The following is a 9,926-nucleotide window of genomic DNA, read 5'->3' as shown; positions in this document are numbered from 1 at the left end:
ATCTGAGGGAAAGCCCACCTTCTATGTAATTATCATGTACATGAAAATTTAGAAGCACTAGCTTTGTGATACAGTAGGGAAATTGGAAAGTAATTCTATTCTGTCATCATGAAAATATTTGATTTCATAGTGTTTCCTAAGACTCTCAAAAAATTCTGAGATTGCTAGACAAATAAAGATATTTCTTTAGATTTAAGATATTTTATTAATGTGTAAACTAAGTCATCATGATGGAGAATCTTTTAATTGCTAAGCAATAGTCAATAGTTCAGAAAAATACAATATGCCCAGATAACTTGTATGTACTGAGCATTAGCTTTGTTGCCAGCCAATATCACATGCTCCCTACTTTACTGCATAAATCCCATTAAGCTGGCCAAGGAAAAGAGAAGGGAATGGGGACAAAGAGGGCAGTGAACTGCAGTCCATCTAAATTTATGTATTCTGCTATATAAAGTGAAAGTTAAGTAACTTTATACTTCCTTTAAACATCTTCTTGTGTGTCTAGCTATAATAATACTGGGCTGGAAAAATTTGACCAAAAATTTTGTGGGAGAATCTAGTGAGAGAATCTAGAAATGACATAAATTTCTGTGAGACAGTTACATTCCTCATTCAAAACTCTTAGCAATATATATAATTTTTGTGATAAAGATTATGTGGCATAAAAAAAATCTTCATTACCACAGTCAAAGTACAGTAATGTACGTTACTTCTACTGGATTAAGACAGGGTAAAAAATCCACAATGAACAATTTTTATGGTTCAAAAATAGTGTGACTTATAATCTTTAAAAAGAGCTGTTTAAAAGAGTGTGTGTGGGAGGGGGAATGGAATAAGTTAAGTGAAAAACTTTCCACAGAAGCAAAAGTTTATCTTATTTAAAAAAATTTTTTTTAATCTTTATTTTTGAGAGAGAGAGACAGAGTGTGAGTAGGGGAGGAGCAGAGAGAGAGGAAGACACAGAATCTGAAGCAGGCTCCAGGACCCGAGCTGTCAGCACAAAGCATGATGCAGCTCTCGAACTCACAAACCATGAGATCATGACCTGAGCCAAAGTCAGACGCTCAACCAACTGAGCCACCCAGGCGCCCCGCAAAAGTTTATCTTCTGAAGATTAGCTTATTCCTTGCACATTATTACACTTCAATATATCTTCAAATTTATATTTTTAACAAAGGTTGCTCAGCATTATAGGGTAAGGCATTCAGTTATTTTCTAGGTCTTTTAAGAATGTGTATGGACTTCTATTTATCATGAAGGACCCTCCCACATATTCTGTATGCATGTATTTAATATCCTGCTACCTGAAAGTATATTAAAGTATTTGCTCCACTTGCTTCTATTCTGGACACCATATGCTGAGACTCTATTTTGACTTGAGAAAAAGCTGATATAGAGCTCCAACTAGAACAGAGCAGTGCTCAGTAGGATTTTTCATAGTATACTTTAGAGCTTCAGACATCTAGGGATTTAATTTTATAAGATGCAATCACTTAGAAAGAATGGTGTTGCAGCTTACATTTTACATTTTTAAAATGTTTATTTATTTATTTAGAGACAGAGAGAAAGTCCACACGAGTGAGGGAGGGGCAAAGTGAGATGGAGAGAGAGAATCCCAAGCAGGCTCCATGCAGTCTTCATGTAGCCCAACGCAGGGCTCAGTCTCATGAACTGTGAGATCATGAGACAAAATCGAGAGTCAGACACTCAACTGACAGAGCCACCCAGGTGCTCCTACATTTTACTTTTAAATACCTATTTCATAATTGAATCAATAGTCTATTATAGAACTTCTATTTGAACCTTGATGCAATAATTGGCACTGAACTTGCCCTCTTACCATACCCACAAATGGGAAAAAATATATAGAGCCATTGTTTTTGATACATTGGGTAACATGCAGCATATAGCTGTCATCCTTGAGAGAAGGGAAATCAATTAGGTGAGCTCAAAAGTCACCCAGACTTTCTATGATACTTCCTGGACTGAACTCTAAGCAGAGCATAAAAGATTCATAGTGAAGGGACACCTGGGTGGCTCAGTCGGTTAAGCGTCCAACTTTGGCTCAGATCATGATCTCACCGTTCATGAGTTCAAACCCCGTGTCAGGCTCTGTGCTAACAGCTCAGAGCTTGGAGCCTGCTTCAGATTCTGTCTCCCTCTCTTTCAGTCCCTTCCCCATTCACTCTCTGTCTCTCTCTCAAAAATAAACAAAAAAATTTTAAAAAGACTTACAGTGAATATATTAGAGTGTTCAGTAACTTTAGTAACTTAGCTCAAGTGACTTAGGAACTTAAAAAAAAAAGAAAGAAAAAGAAAATCTCTTGATAAAGACTGGAGTTCTGGAATGTAGAAACAGATGGAATTTACAGGGCAGAGCACTACAGGACACAGAATATCATAGAGAAAGGTTTCAGAATTCTGTCTAGGACTCTCACTGAGGCTGTTGTTGAATATGCAAAGATTTTTCAGTGAGAACGCACACAAAAAACAACATTAAAAAAACTGAATTGGAGCACATCAAATAAAAACTTTTGCTCTTCCTAAAACACCCTCAAGAAAATTAAAGACAAATGAAGAAATAGGAGAAAATACTTGATATTTGTAATTGGATTACAAATATAAGAGTTCTTACAAATCAGTAAGAAGAAAATGAACAACATGATACAAAATGAACAAAATATTTGACACATCACAAAAGAAGATATATGTATAGCTAATAAATAAATAAAAACATGTTTGAGTCATTAGGGAAATACAAAAAAATAAACCATAATGAGATATCACTGCATACAAACTAAAGTGGTAAAAATTAAGAAACACAATCTCAACTATCGATAAGGATGTGAAACATCTGGCACTCTCACATGTTGCAGGTGGAAATATTCATTGGTACATCCACTTTGGAAAACAGTTGGGCAATTTATTATAAAGCTAAATAAACATAAATAAAGTTAAATATAATCATATGGCTTAGCAACTCTAACCATAAATACTTGCCCAAAAGAAAGAATAGCATATATACAGTCCACAAAAAGGCTTGTAATGAATGTTCATAGCAGCTTTATCTCCAAACTGAAGACAACCAAAATGTCTATTGTTTGGTGAATGGATAAATACATTTTGGTACATAAATGGCAAAATTCACAGCAATAAAAAAACTACTGATACACTCAACTTCATAGGTAAGTATCAAAATCATTATAATGAGAAAAACAATCCAGACACAAAATGGTTCTGTTATAGCAAGGTTCCATTTACATAAAATTCCACAATAGGTAAAAGCATACTTTAGTGACCAAAAACAAAAGAAGTTGCCTGGAGTCATGTTAGGGGGGGTGCAGCGCTGACTGCAAAGAAACATGAAGGAACATTTTAAGGTCAAGAAATGGGTGTGCCTGGCCGGCTCAGCTAGAGGACCATGCAACTCCTGATCTCCAGGTTGTGAGTTTGAACCCCATGTTAGGTGTAGAGATTACTAAAAAATAAATAAACGTAAGGTGAAAGAAATGATCTATATATTTATTGGTTTGGTAGTTACACAGATGTGTATATATTTATCAAAACTCAGAACAATACACTTAAAATAGAATCATTTTATTAAGGTATGTTATATTGCAAAAAAAAATTAATTTTACTTCCTTTTTTTGAAAGAGAGAAAGAAAGCAAGTGACAGGTGGGTAGAGACAGAGAAGGGGAGCTCACCTGAAGTGGGTCTCATGTTCACCCAACACAGGGCTTGTGTTCACCTGAAATGGGGCTGGAACTCACCCGAAGCTTGGGCATAGAGCTCATCTGAAGCAGGGCAAGAGTCCACCTGAAACAGGGCTGGAACTCACCCAAAGTGGGGCTCCAGCTCACAAACTGTGAGATCATGACCCCAGCCGAAGTCAGGTACTTAACCAACTGAGCCACCCAGTCACTCCCAAAAACATCGTTTTTAAAGCAAAGTATATAATTAAATAAATAACAATAGTCACTAATTTTCACTCATTAAAGAAAATAGAAATCTAAAAGTCCACACTGATAATTGAGACTAGTGAAACTGTCACATACAATAGAATGTCAATGTCTGAATATAGAAGGAACAATTCATTTAGAAAATCACCATTTGGAAACTTTAAAAAATGATTAATTCAACCAAAAAAGCATCAATAGATGTTAAAATTAGTAGGTAAATATTTGCAGAGCAATGTGATATTTCAATGTGATGGTTTCAAAAACCTCAAAATAAAATATGTATTGAATACATAGGAAAAAAAGAGTGATTTAAAATGGAGAAACATGACAAACGCTACCTTAATAAAGTGATTAAGGTTAACAAATTGTGTACTACCTGATAAGATACAATAAAAACAAAGTATTACTTCTGGGATATTCCTGGCAAAAGTGCATAGCCTGAATCTAATCATGAGGAAATATACAACAACTGCAAATTGGGAAATATTTTACAAAATTATTAGAGGAATCTAAGGAAATGTGACAAATACATGCAACATGCACTCATGCATTGGATACTTTGCTTATAGCAAAGGACATTATTGGGAAAACTGGCAAAACTTGAGTGGTGTCTGCTTATTAGATGATATCAAGTATCACTGTAAATTTCTTGACTCTGAAGACTATAGTCTAGTTATGTAAGAGATCCTGTTTGTAGGAAATATATTCCAGAGTCTTCTGAAATGTTGAAGTACATTGTCAGTAACTTACCCTTAAGTGATTCAAGATAAAAGGAAAAAAAAAAACTCTCAGTACTATTTTAGTTATATTTTACTAGATTCCTAGAGGGTTCATTAGAGCCATGAAGTAAAGAAACTAATATTTTTCCACACTGAGAAAAAAAATTTTCTATTTTTACTAGATATAAGAAAAATCTTTTTATGTTTTTATGAGATATAGCATAGAGTTACGCTTACAAATGCACAGGAAGGTAATTTATGTGTGTCAATGTAAAACTAATAGTAATTATCCATGACTGGAAAGCTAATATGACATATATACTACACAGAAATAGTTATTCTGAATAACTATTTATGAATAGTAACATTATTCACCAGGATGTTCAAAACTCATCATTGAAAGTAACCACTGTGAATTATTCTTATATTTAGCCAGTTTTTTTTTAACTTAGCCACTTCCACAAAGTAATTAAGCATTTTCACCCCCTTTTTCAGACCAATTTAACACAGTTAAATAGTAGGTTGTGAAAACCACTGAACTATTACTATTTTGCAAGATTACATGCTAATTTTGGAGTACTTGACTCTGATTTTAATTCTGAAATTCTACCATCCAATCTCTACTACTGTATTGATACCTCCAACCTTCCAAAGCATTGATCTAATTCAAATCCAGACATTGCATTTTATGACATTTTTATATTTTCAATGTAATGTATTAAAACTAATTAGTTATTTAGCAGATGCATGCGATCATGAACTTTCCAAAGCCAATAAAATATAGCCAGGGCTGATCTTCCTCAGTATACAGCACTACATCCAGGCCAGTTGTGAAATACTGAGAAAGTGTTGAAATCAACACTCCAAATGACATTTACTGGGTTCTCTGAAACCTTCAAGTGGGCTTTGCCACCCAATGCTACCACAATATCCCTCTTCTTGTCTCTTATCATCTAGAAACCAAAGAGGCAATACTTGGAACACTAGAGAGCATTTAGAGTTTACGTTTAGCACCAAGCCAGTATCTCCAAAGACTTGCCCATGTGTAACAATACTGTATCATATATGTGAAAGCTGCTAAGAGAGTAGAACTTATGAGTTTTCATCACAAGAAAAATAAAATGTAACTATGTGAGGCGATCGATGCTAAGCTTATTTAGAAATCATTTCACAGTACAAACATACCAAATCATTATGTCATATACCTTAAACATACAATGCTATATGTCAACTTTATCTCAATAAAACTAGAAGAAAAAAATTATTTTGAATACTTTCAAAAATATTGAAACCGTTTATAGATAAATATAAGGTAAACGTAAGACAGTATTTAACATTTTTTGAATTCTTATATTATACTAATTTTATTCATTTGACAAAAAAAATTGCTGCACTATGAGTTTTATTTTTAATGGGGACCAGAGTTTACCCCCTATTTATCCAGATTCTGATTTTTCCTACTAAGTGGGGTGAATGAAACACTCAATGAAAAATTTTTTTGAAGTTCCCAGGCTACAATGATACTGCTAAGTCAGGGACACACCTTGAGAACCACTGGTATAGACAGGAAAATGGTTCTAAACTCTGGCTGCAACACTACAATCATCCAGAATGACTTTTTTCCTTGGATTTGTATTTATAATTGTGACAAAATATACATAACATAAAATTTATCATCTTAACCATTTTTTAAGTGTGCAGTTCAGTAATGTTAAGTATATCCACATTAATGTGATGATCTTCAGAAGAGTTTTTTTCATCTTGCAAAACTGAAACTCTGTACCCAATAAACAATAACTGCCCATTCTTCCCTACCCACAGCCCCTGGAAACCACCATTCTACTTTCTGTCTCTATGAATTTGACTACTCTCTATATTTTATATAAGTAGAATCACACAGTATTTGTCTTTTGTAACTGGCTTATTTCACTTAGTATAATGCTTTATAGGTTCATCTATGTTATAGCGTGTGTCAGTGTTTTCTTTCTTATTAAAGCTACATAATATGCCATTGTATATAGAACACATTCTTTTTATTCATTTATCCACTGATAGACACATTGGTTGCTTCCACTTGTGGGTATTAATGCTTCTAAGCCATGGATGTACAATTATCTTTGAAGTCTTGCTTTCAACTTTTTTGAATTGAAAAAAAAACTGGGTCATGTGGTAATTCTGTTTTTAATTTTTTGAAAAACCACTATATTGTTTTCCACAGTGACTACACCATTTTACATCTCTACCAATAGTGCATAAGTATTCCAATTTCTCTAAATCCTCTCCAACACTTGTTGTTTTCTATTTTTTTAAACAGAATTGTGTGAAGTGACATGGAATATTTTTTATGAAACCAAAGCCTATTGAAATTAAATGAAAAATGAAAATTTTCATTCATTGTGAAATTTTTATGAAATTGAAAAATGAAAATTTTTTCTTATGAAAAATGGCTCACACAGGTAGTCCCAGGTGTCCTGGTCTTTTCTTTTGTTCCTGATTTAAATATTCAAGGCTAGAATTTCATTTTAGCCATATAGTTATTTTGGGAAAATCCACATGATTTCTTAAATATAATCTTCATTTTAGCACACAAAAAAATCAGTATTGAATAAATAATTGCTTTTACAATATTATCAAAATAGTGACAGATACTAATGACACTAATAATGCACCCCAAGTGGTAAAGGTAAAAGAAATATAAAAGTGAAAGCCTTTTCCTCAGACCTTATTATTATAAAATCTGCATGTTGTTATCAAATGCTATTTCCTAGGTGAATTTTATAATCCCACCTCCTTCACTAACTAGCTGTGTGACTTAGGACAAGATTTTTATTCTCCCTGTGTTTTGGCTTCTAAGGAACCTCCCAAGAAACTTTCAACCTCCACTGTGTGTGTGTGTGTGTGTGTGTGTGTTAGTGTAGCACTTTCATGCTTTCTTTCTGTGCATGTAGAATTAGTTCATTCTTTTTCATCACTACATATATTTGAATTATGAATGTACTATTTCATCTTTTTTGTAACATTGAGATACAATTAGCATATACTATTGTATTATTTTTATCTACCTGTAATTCTGATGATCTGTGAGTTCAATTATCCTAGGATGAAGAATATCTTACCTGCAAGAGTTTTAAGATAAAAGCAAATCCAAAAATCCCAGAAAGTTATTCTAAGATCCCGCAGTCTCATGGGTCAGCAAACAAAAAGAGAGAGTTTCTATGTACCATCGGGGAATTTACTTCTTTGGGGTAATCTTCCAACTTTTAAATGCTTGTTGAGTTGATAACAATTCCTTCTTAAGTACCCCTAAGTGGAGAATGGATATACTTAGCACTGAGGGGAATTAAATATAAAGAACTCACTATATGAAAAATTTAAATTTGAAATGAGCTCTGAATAAATCAATATGGGCATGTGAACAAACTGGTAGACATTACTTCCCATCTAATTTGTACATCAAAGTTATATTTCTCTTCTTGAGAAATTTAGGAACTAATTTTTAAAAGTAAAAATATTTTTAAATAATAGAAAGTACAACATGCTGCTGGACAATTCACTTTGGAGATGGATACTATGAAATTATTATTTTTTTTTATCAAAGCCCTGGCGAGAGAGAGATATACTGAAGTAGGAGGATCTTTAGCCCACCTTCTTCCATGAAAACAAATATGCAACTACATATAGTACAACTCACTCTGAGAACAGCATGAAGACCAGCAAAACGGCACTTCCATACCTAAAGATATAGAGAAAAAATCCAAATTGAGAAAGGCAGTAGGAAAAGACAAGCAGTCAGGAATCAACCTCCTAGCACTACAGCCCAGATGCTGGAGGGATATCACAGTGACAGAGGTCCTCCCTGAGGACTGAAAGTTTCAAGCCCCAGATTGGTCCCCTCCTGCCCTTGGGATCTGCACCCAGAAGACAAGCACTTACTATGTCTGGCTTTGAAAATCAGCAAGGTTTGACTCCAGGAGCTTTGAAAATCGGCAGGGCTTAAGTCCAGGAGAGCCCATGAACAGTATCACTCACCCCAAGACCACATGCAGAGGCAGCAATTTAAAAAGTACATGGGCCACACATGAAGATTTACCGACTAATTTTAGAGCAGCATGTGCTAGAGGGGCAACGGTCTGTAGAAAATTTCTGTAAGAACAGAAGCACTAGCAGGTGCCCTTTGCTTGTGTCCCTTCAGTCTAGTTGGCTTGATGCTGGTGAGCACCAGTTCTGACACTTACCATCTACCTTGCCAGCTCTGTTTGTCCTCTCCTACACACCCCTGAAATGTTTATTTACAGTTTAAATTTGGGATTTTAGTAAATGAATTCCCATTCTATTCTTTTGTTTTATTCAGGTCTAAGAAGTATTTTTGTGTTTGTGGGTTCTTATGCAGATATTGATGAAATTTTTAATGGCTGACAATTCATATAAATGGTAATAAAGATAAAATAATTAAAATTAACATTAATTCCTAAGTATATGCCAGATACTGTTCTTTTACATATTTTTAAATTTACAGTTATTATAATTTACATACACTATCTCCTTTTGCCATCACAAGAACTCTTCGAGGTAAGTACTATTATTGTCCTCATTTTTTATAAATAATGAAACTGAAGCATAAATACTTTAAAAAACTAGTAGGCCACACAATTAGTAAGTGTGAGGCCAGGATTTAAGCCTATTTAGCATTACCCAAGAATATAAGCTTTTAATTGCCACATTCTAGTTTGTGCTTAAGAGTCCTTCCTTTCTGAGGGGGAGGAGCCAAGATGGCGGAACAGCATGGAAGTTTTCTTTGCATCTGAAGCCTATGAAATACAGCCAGATCAACACTAAACCATATCGCACACCTAAAAACCTGACTTGAAGATTAACATAACAATCTACAAAACCTGAACCACCGTGAAAGCAGCTGGAGAGAAAGTGGAAAGTGAAAACAGCCACAAGGACTGAAAAAGGAGAAAGGAGACTCTATAAACAGGGGGAGCACAGAGTCTGAAACTCCACAGCTCAATACCTGGTGGTGCTTTGGTGGGAAGGAAAAATCCCCAGGAGCAGAGTGAAGTACAGAGGGTCCTTGGGACACATGGGGAGAGGTGGTTCCCCTGCTGGGAGGCCATTTGGTAGAGGCTGTGCAGCCACCCCATAGGCAAAGGCCCCAGTGGATCCTAGAAAAAAAAAAACACATTTGCTGGTGCTGCAACAAGGTAGTTAAGGGTGAAGCCTGGTGACAGATGTGTGTTG

At 34.8% G+C, this 9,926-nt stretch overlaps 1 long non-coding RNA gene across 1 annotated transcript in view; it reads right to left on the bottom strand.

Moving 5' to 3' along the window:
• Positions 1–1,639: 1,639 nt before the first annotated feature.
• Positions 1,640–9,926, bottom strand: part of LOC123379948 — a 341,728-nt gene continuing 333,441 nt past the window's right edge. Inside the window, exon 10 of the long non-coding RNA XR_006585047.1 lies at positions 1,640–8,415. This is a non-coding gene — a long non-coding RNA (uncharacterized LOC123379948). The remainder of the gene's footprint in view (positions 8,416–9,926) is intronic.

The sequence above is a fragment of the Felis catus genome, chromosome C2, assembly GCF_018350175.1.
Source record: "Felis catus isolate Fca126 chromosome C2, F.catus_Fca126_mat1.0, whole genome shotgun sequence".
Classification (NCBI taxonomy): domain Eukaryota; kingdom Metazoa; phylum Chordata; class Mammalia; order Carnivora; family Felidae; genus Felis; species Felis catus.
The sequence above is the reverse complement of the archived record's forward strand: the minus strand, read 5'-3'. Positions and strand labels throughout refer to the sequence as shown.